Here is an 11387-nt window from a genome sequence, read left to right as displayed (position 1 = left end):
GTTCTTTCTAAGGGTTTGTTTCTTGTCCTTTGGAAGGAACCCTAAAACCTAATCCAGCTTGATCCGTTTGCTTTCAAACACTGATTTCGAATAAAATATCATGAAAAGAAAATACCCATCTAATAAAGACGGGGAATTAACAAAAAAAGAAGGCTTTTAACTTGAAAATCTGAAATCTAAAAGATTTTAAAATACGTAAGGGTGTTATAGTGATGCGTAAAATGACAGAAAAAGACAAACTGTTCATAGCTAATTCAGCTTTGTAATGCGTTTATGATTCCATAAGTGTCTAGGCAGAAAAGAAATCGTCAAGTACGAGATTAATTTCTATATTTATTTTGCAATATGGTACTTATCAGTACCTACTTAAATACCTATTCTATCTTTAGGTACAACTTACTACATAGTTAACTCATAAACAATGAGAATCTCATTATAATTATCCTGTTACACACATTATACTCATGATTATAAAATCGTAAAACTATGTAATTGTGACCGTACGGGCCACAAGTAAAACCGCACTATGTCTCTACCAATTTCATGTGTAGTTACGTCATTCTACTTCTAAGCGACCGTGCGCAGAAGCGATGCGTTCAGACGTTCGTATCACTTATAAAATACTAGTTAAAATATCGACCAGTATAACTGTAGCCGTGAACGGAACAATTTTACATGGTTATAGATTTCGATTAAATTGGTCGTGGTGTAGCTGAGCGCTTGGTATGGTTTGCAAATGGCGCCGTAGTTCAGTTTAGCCAGACGATATCCGACCACGTTGAGACGCACGCGTCTCCCTCCGCCGCGTACGATCGTAAACATTCATGTTATAACTGAAAACGTAAATAATAACCTCAAAACTTTAAAGAGAACAAGCAAAAAGTGTTTGTGTGAAATGTTGTAAAGTGCTAAGGTGAAGTTTGTTGAAGTTTTTGCTAATTAGATTAGGATATAAGTAGTGATAGTAGTTCATTCATATGCAGTGGGAAGGTCAGTGTCGATCGATGTTATCACTGCCTCAGTACACTCACATACAGTGCAAATAATATAGGTTGCATATTTATGTAGCAAGAAAAATGTTTGATAAACCTGACTACGATTCGTAAATAATCTCGTGATTTTTAACTTGACTAACACTGTAGTCTATATCCTCAGTGGCATAAAAACTTATGCATTAAACACGAAGTCTTAATTAATTCGACAATTAATAGGTATTTTCTTAAATAAGTTTTATTGTTTTTCGCAGTTGATTAAGAATGCAATCACCCGCATTATCAAAACTAATTGATTGATATCTTAATCTTATTCACTCAATTCGTATTTATAGTGTTGACTCTACAGTGGATTAAATGACACAAACATACATAATAGGTACCTACCTATTTTTTTCTAACGAAATATTTTAGCACTAAAAGTGCAATAAGTACCTACCCAGTTCCTTTTACTAAAGGAATATAGGTACAGTCACCTGCAATAATATGTTACTCTTCGAAGGCCGCAAAAATATGTGACACTCTCTTATGGCTCTACAAATAAGATCGTGTCAGATATTTTTGCGGCCTTTGTTGTGTAACATATTATTGCAGGTTACTGTACAACCATCGAATTGTCTTGGTTTAACAAAATTACAGTTTGCGTACGATTTATGCGTAGGTACATAATCCTTAAAAATAGCTTGACACTTGAAAACAATAACCCTTTTTTATTTCGGTAAAAATAATTCAAGTTGAAGAGTTCAAGGGCATTAGAGAATAGTTCTAAATCCAGAAATAACACAAACACGCTCCGTGAGGCCGGCGGCTAACTCCAACAGATATGGAAAAAATACTCATAGAGTCTGTGCGGAAAGAGAAGAGTCGTGGAATGTATGGGGCCCAATACATTCCACGACTCTTCTCTTTCCGATCAGACTCTATGTAGGTATTATAGGATGTGTGATTATGATCAATATTATATACCTAATTGGTCGAGTTGCATTATTTGGTTCTTAAATCGAACTATAGTTAAGTAGTAGGATTACAATGAACACTGCAAAACTAAGCATGAAAGAAATAAGCATAATCAAATAACCCGGCCAAGTGTAAGTCGGACTCGCGCACGAAGGGTTCCGTACCATTACGCAAAAAACAGCAAAGAAATGGGAGCCCCACTTAAATATTTATTATATTCTGTTATTTCTGTTTTTAGTATTTCTTGTTATAGCGGCAACAGAAATACATCATCTGTGAAAATTTCAACTGCCTATAGCTATCACGGTTCATGAGATACAGCCTGGTGACAGACAGACAGACGGACAGCGGAGTCTTAGTCCAGTAGTAAAGGGTCCCGTTTTTACCCTTTGGGTAAACCCTAAAAAACGAAACGACTAATAAGTAAAGTCCTTTTACCTTGGACAAACACCTAAATGTCTTTCATACAATATATTTTGATAAAAGTACACTTACAGAATTTAATTTTCTATCCATTAAACGTGTTAAATTCATTATCTTTATTCACGGTACATTTAACATTTTATCCGTTTGAAATTTAATGTGACAAACTACGAACGTAGTCGTTCATAACTTTTATAATAAATGTTTCTGGATAGCAACAAGTATGCCTAAACAAAATAGGCATTCTGTGCCCTATATCCAAACATTAAAGTACAGATTTACTTAAATATGAACGGCCTTCGTGATAAAAGTTTGCCGTTTTTTATCACGGGGCCTGGGTCAAGTTGTTTGATAACTTTTATCTCATATATTATGTATGACTCTGACTCATTAACCTTTCATCTATTATATAATTAAAATATTAGGTGTGTAGTATTAAATTACCGTTTAGTATAAAAAGATAAGAAAATACTTTCTCGGTGAAATTATTTCTTTTTGGAAGTGAAATTATGAATGAAAACATTTTTTTTAACTTGTTACTTTAAAAACATATAAGGTGGTGGTACTAGTGCTCGACATGGTAATGCCCAATAGATGACACCCTGCTGTCACCTCTATTGACAATGCCTTCAGTTTCAAGATGACATGTTCTAGGACCGCGTCGAGCACCACAGTACCACCACCTGGCACCTTACTGTTAAAAATGATGGAACTTTATGTGTCACTTTTGTAAACATATATTTTTTAATACAGTTGCTCAAAAAGTGCTACTTTACGTAGCTGTTATGCGTTCGCAAAGTTGTTTTTTGCGAACTAGTGTTTTTTACTTTTCCAGCTTTTTTAAATTTAATTCTGACCGTATTCGATACGTCCACACCAAAGAGTTTGGATATTCAGAAGCTTTATATATTTTTATTTTGCCATTGCACATTTATTACGTACAAAAAGTATTGGTACACGATATAAAGTAAATATTAATTTGTTATTACTTATATAACGTTATAAAATACGATATTTCACTAAAAAACTTTTTTATTATTTGGCTGAATGGAGCAATATCATTGCCACGTTGGCGTTTGTCGTTAACAGAAAAAATGAAAAATTAAAAAGTAAAACCGGCGCCCGTCATTTTCACTTGAAATTTAGTTGTATCAAAATAATTATCTTAAATTGCAACTGTTAGAGTGTTTTTGTATTAAATGAGTTATTGTGATTAATTTAGGCAATGTAAATCAACGCTGAACGTTGAACGTTGAACGTATAGTGCTGAATAATAGATAATATACAACATCATTAAAGTTCAAGGGAAAATTCGTAAATGTAAGTGTTACCAATATTTGTTTTATTGTGATTTTTTCGCAAATGTATTATAAAACGTCGTTCAATGTACGTGTGAAAGTGTTATTATTTACTTGTCGCGTGCTTTTATTCGCCTACGGCTCATAAGACATCTCGGGACTCGTAAATAATAACATACTTTCCACACTTGCATTGAAATGTACTATACATTTTGAGACAGGATTTTAGGAGAAAAATTCAGTTATTTTTATATTGAACATTCTCAAAGAACCTTATTTTTTAACCCTTTAACGAGCATGTGTCAGAAATTATGCAATATTTAACCCAATCACTTTGCAATAAAGTTCAAAATCATTGTGGGAATTATTTCCTCTACCAAATAATGACAAATTGTAATTTCCTTGTTAATACAAACTTATAATTCTTATAAAATTGCAAATTCATGCAGAAGTTTCGAATATCGTAGTTATCTCAAATAATAGTTATATCAATAGATTAACCTGTATACACACAGAAACATTAAATAAACAAATGGTTCGGCTTAAGTGGCCTTCCTAATTAGTAAACGTAATGAATGTACTGACGACAACTGACATAACATGAGCCTTAATACAAGTACATAAAGACCACCAATGATCAGTTAAAAATGTTGCTGTTGCGGTGACGAAAATTAACATAAAATGTGGCGTTTACATAAAACATGAAATAGTGTTCACGTTTCACGTACTTTTGAAGGTCATGACTATTTCTTTGTAAAGTATATACCTAGGTAGGCAGAGTACTTAACGAACTCTTATATTCTGGCTGGCTGTCGTTGGGTGGACGCCATCCGGAACATTGCGGTTCACTTCTGGATGAGATTAGCTCAGGACCGGGACAAGTGGCGTACTAGAAGAGAGGCCTATGCTCAGCAGTGGGCGATAAAGGGCTGATATGATGATGATGATGATGATGACTCTGGCAAGCCGGCTTTGTCAGTAGAAAAAGGCGAAAAATTAAAATTGTAGGCGCAGCGCAGAGGATTGATCTTCGATACAAATATTGTTTTTCTCATCTCTACTAGGTTGGCTTTGATGGATAAATAAATAAATTTTCGCATCGCACATCCCTGATTTAGCATAACAGAAACCCTTGCAAATAACAAACTTTATTAAAACGTCAATCGGACCGAACGTTTGAACGATATTGAAAAACAAAACGCAGTTCGCCTGCGCCCGACTTGCAGTTGCAAATGCAATCGGAGCGATGCAATTTGATTCTTGATGAAGAATTTGTTAGGTTGCTTCGGAAGCTTTAACTGCAAATCATTATTAGTTTTTAGAGTTCTATCAAAGATAATAGAGTGTATAGAGGCGTATTGTCAAAGTAAATTATGTACTCACTGTAAATTTACCTACTGCCATCTTTCGTCAGAAGATCAAAGGTATAAGAGAGGTCAAAGGTATGGTGCAATGTTTTCGAGCGATGGCGCCATAACCTTCAGCCTATGCTCGAGTAGATGGCGTTAATATTAATATTTAACAAGTTAACACCAGTGAAAGAAGAATTATCAAAGTCAAATGGCGTTCTAACAATTTTAATCTGTCGAAAGGTGGCAGTAAATGTATTGTAGCTACATAATTTACCATGACAGTAACTCTCTATTTCAAATTCTCTTTGGTTCTATACTTGAAGGGTGTCGGCGGAGTTCTGTAGGGTGGATGACAAAAAATAAGAGTAGGTGATAAAATTGAAAATTTAAGTCACAGGAACCAGTATCCAAAAAACCGCTCCCATACAATGAAGTAACGCTCTTATTTTAAAACGACTCGTTTAAGTTGTTGATTGACCTAGGCAAATAATCAAAATGTTAAAATAATATAAAAAAAAATATCAATGCCTTTTTGGACCATTCTGTATTTACTAGGCTGCTCTTAACTACGTAATCCATCCTTATTCCTTTCAACTAAACAGACCAAACTCATGTTATACAAATGAAGCATTGAGATAACCCAATCCTACCTGACGACGAAAACCGTTTCAACTTGTAAGTGCTAAATCCAGTAATTTTCAGGACCCAAGGGTCTTCTGCCGGGCGTACCGATTCTGATCCAACAATTTGTTATAGTTCTGAACTGGTTTTGATCCGACCTTAAAGATTGTCTTGGTGATTGGCCACGCACGACATCCTTTAGCATGTGGGCATTTTCACTTTAAAGCGTACCATTTACTTTTTTTCGAGAATCCATCAACTTTTGGGTTATATCTACTGAGAATCACGAGGACTATCAATTTAAAAAGAAAAAAAATGTGTCAAAAAAAGACAGTTTTGTAACGCATTTTCGCATACATTTTGTATGAACCGTTACAAAACTGACACCTAAAATTTGTATGAAAAACTGGGGACACTGTTTTTCTTTATCTCATTCAATAGTACTCGTGATTCTGAGTCTAAATAACCCAAAAGTTGGTGGTTTTTCCAAAAAAAGTAAATGGTATAATTTTTTCTGAAAACCTGGATGTACCATTGCCCGCACACTGTTAACTGACAGTTCGTAAACCTTATAACACTTTAAACTCTAGCGTTTTGTACACATATTTAATTACATAAACGGGTCTACCGCGATATAAATTCATTGTTTTTACCTTAAATATTCAGCTGAAACGTCGGAATTTAAGGTAAAAATTAAATTATATCGCGGTAGAGCCGTTTGCGTTTGCGTTTGTTTGGTAGGCAGAGTGATGGCAGGTGGACCAAAATGTTGACGGATTGGTGGCCGCTTTCAGATGAAAGAAGCGCCTGGCGCCCGTTGGCTCGTTGGGTGGATGACATTCGGAAAATCGCGGGCCACTTTTGGATGAGACTAGCCCAGGACCGAGATAAGTGGCGTACACGAAGAGGGGCCTATGCTCAGCAGTGGGCGACTAAAGGCTAGAATGATGATGACGATGATGAGAGCCGTTTGTGTAATTCACAGACAAAACATCCTCCAGACTGAGCATAGTCGCGCTACCCCCTCTGCCACGCATACGGTAATTTTACTCCATGTTCGAGTCGAAAGTGTCTTTGTGTGACGTCCGTGAACTCGTTCGTCGTTTGAACGGACCAATCACGGCACGCTCACCTCGTCCCGCGCACCCCCGCATTTTTGGCATCATCGGTTGCATGAAATAATTGCTCTAAACTCGGTCTAGAGGATTCCTAGTCTATGGTGTAATTAAATATTCGTAAACCTTATTAATAAGATCCACCGATGGACAGTTAAGACTATTGCTGTTTGTACCAATCTGCGTGAGCGTATCAAGGTCGTATCAAAATACGTAATTTCAAAACAGTAACAAGTTGTTAAAACAGAATTGGTCGCTCTTGATTTGATCACGATACCTGTTATTACTCGTGATCTGATCTTTGATGGACATTAAGTAATATAATTATAACTTTGTGTGCATGTAATTATATTAAAATGAGTTAGATGGGTATGATTTGTGTATGTTTCATTAATAACGTTTATTTTTTATTTTCTTCTATTTCTTCACACTGGTTTTCATGTCAGATTATTATTTAGATAAATCAAAGTGAATAAGTATACAGTTTCTTTCGTACACATTTCTATTTTTAAAATAAAATATTTATAACTACTGAGCATTCTTAATTCTGTGCTGATGTGTTAGAAAATGATAAATATTTACTAAACTATAGTACATTGTAGGAGAGGACGGAAAACCGCTAAAAGATGGACGAGTCGTTTGAAGGCCGACACGTTAGTAGAGTGGAGGAGGAGTAAAAAAAAAAGTGCTTTTCACGACTACTGCGAGGAAATAAGAAAACATTTGCATAAGTACTATCCCGCGATATTTCTGGTAGCAAATTACTAGCCACTGCCTGTGCTGTCTCTTGAATTTCGGTAGGCGTCAGCGTAAGAATATCATTTTCTTCACTAACTCATTTTTATAGCGAGCGTTGATACGTGTTTCTTGTATTTTTTAATCAAACACAATTTACACTATCCAATTCAGTAAGTATTTTCAGATCCCGCCTTTTTTACTTTATTATCACTTTTAAGAGGCGTTTTTCTGTTATTTGCTTCAAACCGACTCTAAACTTAGAAGCGTTTTTGTTAAAAAAAACCACAAACAGCTTCAAAAGTAAAAAACGCCTTACGAGTGAACTGAATGGATAATTGTTAAAAAAAATGAAATGAATGGTTTTGACATTTCTTTTTTTTTAAACAAGAAATTGGTCCTATAAATAACCTAATTTTATTTTTGAAGGAAAAAGTTGCACCAAAAAAGACCTTTTATTGATTTTTATGTTTTAAATGTTACTCATTGCTGTAGCGAACCGTCATCAATGACAGATGATGATAACAATGAAACATTTTAGTAGTGGTGGTTCAGGTGCTACAGCTATTGCCTACTGTCCAGCTTGGTTTTAGACCATCTATTGCCACATTTCCGAACAGTGGCGTGAAAAAAACATTACTCATTAGACAGTAGGTACCTACTTAACTAACACTTTCCTAAATGCAAAGTATAAAAGTGTTACGTATCCAAATGTAAAAAAATGACAGTTTTCGATGCAAAAAAGTCTTTATACTCGTACTACAACTAAGATAAAAAGGATTTTACAACTGAGCTTTACGTGACCTTTCACTAATAAGGTTCCTCCATTCAGCTGAAATTGCATCCCCTCCGTCCAACTTAGCAACCACGTCTCGGTACGTTGATTTCAGTACCAAGGCTTTGGCTACTCCAGTTCAAATGCCACCCAAGTTTCGCTAATTTAACTGAGCGTAGAACTCATGACATTTTATAGGTGTGTTGCTTACTGTATAAATAAGTCAACGCAAGTTTTGCCAGTAGGAGAGAGCGTAGCTCTAACGACAGCTGCGCTGTGTTACCTACCGTGCAATTATGGGCAACCCAAGTTTCGCCAACTGAAACTAATGTCTGACTATAAAGACACGTTATGACCTGTGTCGCCCGCTGTACTAGAGCGAACTTTGTAAGTCCTTGCACAAACTCCGTTATTAAATTGCTGCTTACAGTTTAATTGATTCTGAGTGTACGTATAACTATAAAACTTGTTTTAAGTTTTCGTTGACCACAAAACACGAGTTTATTCAAAAAGTTTTCTAAAATGTATTTGCATTTTATACTTTCTTCCACATGATTGGTATCTTTGAAATTAGTGTTCAAGTGTGTTGTGTTTTAAGTTTTTAACTTCTAGAATGTAAAGTAACTTGATTGTTTCTTACGTTACCTGGTGGCTAGGTACGAAAACATGTTGTGTGAAACACTCCGCAGCAAAATTTCTTCACATTTAGTTGAAACCCTCACAACGCTTACAGTTTTTAGGGTTCCGTGTTCCGTGCCCAAAGGGTAAAAACAGAGGACCCTATTACTAAGACTCCGCTGTCCGTCCGTTTGTCTGTCAGTATGTCTGTCACCAGGCTGTATCTCATGAACCGTGATAGCGTGATCCCATGAACTGTCTAGCAGTTGAAATTTTCAAAGATGATGTATTTCTGATGCCGCTATAACAATAAATACTAAAAAGTATGGAACCCTCGGTGGGCGAGTCCGACTCGCTCTTGTCCGGTTTTTTCTGGAATCATTCGCTTGCTCGGGTGTCAATATTAGGACGAAGGGCAAATAACAACATTCAATATCCCTTTAAACAAGTAACTATGTATTTCCAACTCTCTTAAAAGGAACAAAAAACCAAGTAGAGCTTTTAAATGATTACCTATCCAAAGTGCTTCAAGTGGAATGTATCGAGTATAAGAGTCAAGTGGTAGTCAATGATGCTTGTCGAATAGTGCAGAGGTCGGCCGAAATTGTCGAATTGAGATGTAACGTCTCTATTAAAACAGTCTTGTAATGAAATTCTGAGAACAATCAAAGTATGGCCACAGAATAACTAATAGTACTACCGTACAGAAAATTCACTCCTTCACAAAAGTCAGATTTAGGTATAAAATTTTACCTATACTCGTCGCCTGCAACAAAATTGAAACTTATAACCGCGCACGAACGGTGAATCTTCTTTGCGCGAGCGCCACGTGACACGACTATCGTGCGGTCGAGCGGCAGCCCACTGCCATACGCCTGACCTGCCCGGGAGGCCCACCGGCCAAATGTACCTAAACTGCGTAGTGACACCCCCCTAGTATGCCGTAGCATTAAAGAGTGTTTTCTGCCTACATTGTATCAATTTCATATAGGAATAATTCCATTTATTGGTTATTTCCGTCTTATTTAACCCATTCACCGCCAACGTCGTCAATTGACGCGCGCGGATACAGCCCAATATCAACCTTCATGCATTCCGAAAAGGATTTTATTATTCGCTATCCGTCTATCTGTCTGTCTGTCTGTCTGTCTGTCCGTCTGTCCGTCTGTCCGTCTGTCCGTCTGTCCGTCTGTCGGTCTGTCACCAGGCTGTATATCATGAACCGTTATAGCTAGGCTGTTGAAATTTTCACAGATGATGTATTTCTGTTGTCGCTATAATAACAACTCTTAAAAACAGAATAGAATAGGTAAATATTTACATGGGCCAAGTGGGGCTCCCATACAACAAACTTGATTTTTTGCGTAATGGTACGAAACACTTCGTGCGCGACTCCGACTCGCACTTAACCGGTTTTTTTATACTTTATATGTCGAGTTTAAAACTAGTAGCTTATTAAACTACTACTATCATATCATAATAAAATATCAATAATATAGGTATGGCAACTACTCGTATTTTGACTAAACTTGTAAACCTGGCGTTTCACAAGGGTTTACCCGGCTTGAGTCAGCTTTGTCATGCCTAAAACTAACCACGCTAATTTGAACCTTACGTCACAGACATAAGGTCCAAAATGAGCACATGTTATCAATCTTATATCAACAAGTCTTGGCAAGAAATCTGCCCCGGCTGTGGCCTGGGATTCCCCTTTTCATTTACAATGAACTTCTCGTTCGGTCGAATATATCGAAGGGGTAAGCTAATATTCGACCAGTATTATATATGTCTTACAAATAGCGAAGGGGCAAAGTTGTTGTTTAACCGCTCGTGCTAATATTGATACCCGAGCAAGCGAAAGATTCCAAAATTGAATTTTCTAAAAATGGAATCTTGAGCGTTGCGAGGGTTTCAAAGAACGAGGGTTGAACAAAATTTGCCCACGAGTGAAACACAAAATATTAAATGTAAAATATCAAACAAAATCAAATTCAAATGAATGTTATTAAATATCTATCATCCAAAATCATCATTTAAAAGTCAATTCAACTCAATTCTACCAGCAAACATAAGAAAACAACTCAAAATTCACTTGAAAACAACACAAATTGCATTTGATTACTTTGCCTCACATGTGAATTGCAACTTTGCTGATCCGTTTTTGAAGTGCAAAGTAAGCCTTTCCGAGCTGGTGTGGTGAAAAATTATTTATTTGTCCAACATAGGTAAGGGTGTTAAATACTTAGATATCATACTAAAGAAAAAGTGACCAAGTCCACCGGTGGCCGAGGCGGGAATTGAACCTGCGTCTTCAGTAGAGATGCGCAAAACGCTTCACTGAGTTGAAAATATTAATTCATATATATTTCGCTCGCGGTGATTTATATCACTCATTTCGCTCATTTCGCTCACTTCGCTCAGTGGATCTGTAGACTATATTGTTCAAGAGTACTCACTCTCGAGGAACATGTCGATCAATCAGATACACACAGCCATAAGTG

At 36.4% G+C, this 11387-nt stretch overlaps 1 protein-coding gene across 5 annotated transcripts in view; it reads left to right on the top strand.

Moving 5' to 3' along the window:
* Positions 1 to 761: 761 nt before the first annotated feature.
* Positions 762 to 11387, top strand: part of LOC134789635 (solute carrier family 12 member 6) — a 509818-nt gene continuing 499192 nt past the window's right edge. For 4 of the 5 annotated variants that reach the window (XM_063760221.1, XM_063760217.1, XM_063760220.1 and 1 more), the window contains exon 1: positions 767 to 990. The gene's annotated coding sequence lies outside the window, so the exon portion shown is untranslated. Of the gene's footprint in view, positions 991 to 11387 lie in introns of all 5 variants that reach the window. The other variant, XM_063760215.1, reaches the window with a different exon arrangement.

The sequence above is a fragment of the Cydia splendana genome, chromosome 4 (assembly GCF_910591565.1).
Source record: "Cydia splendana chromosome 4, ilCydSple1.2, whole genome shotgun sequence".
Lineage (NCBI taxonomy): Eukaryota > Metazoa > Arthropoda > Insecta > Lepidoptera > Tortricidae > Cydia > Cydia splendana.
Note: the sequence above shows the minus strand (reverse complement) of the source record. Positions and strands in the feature narration are given on the sequence as shown.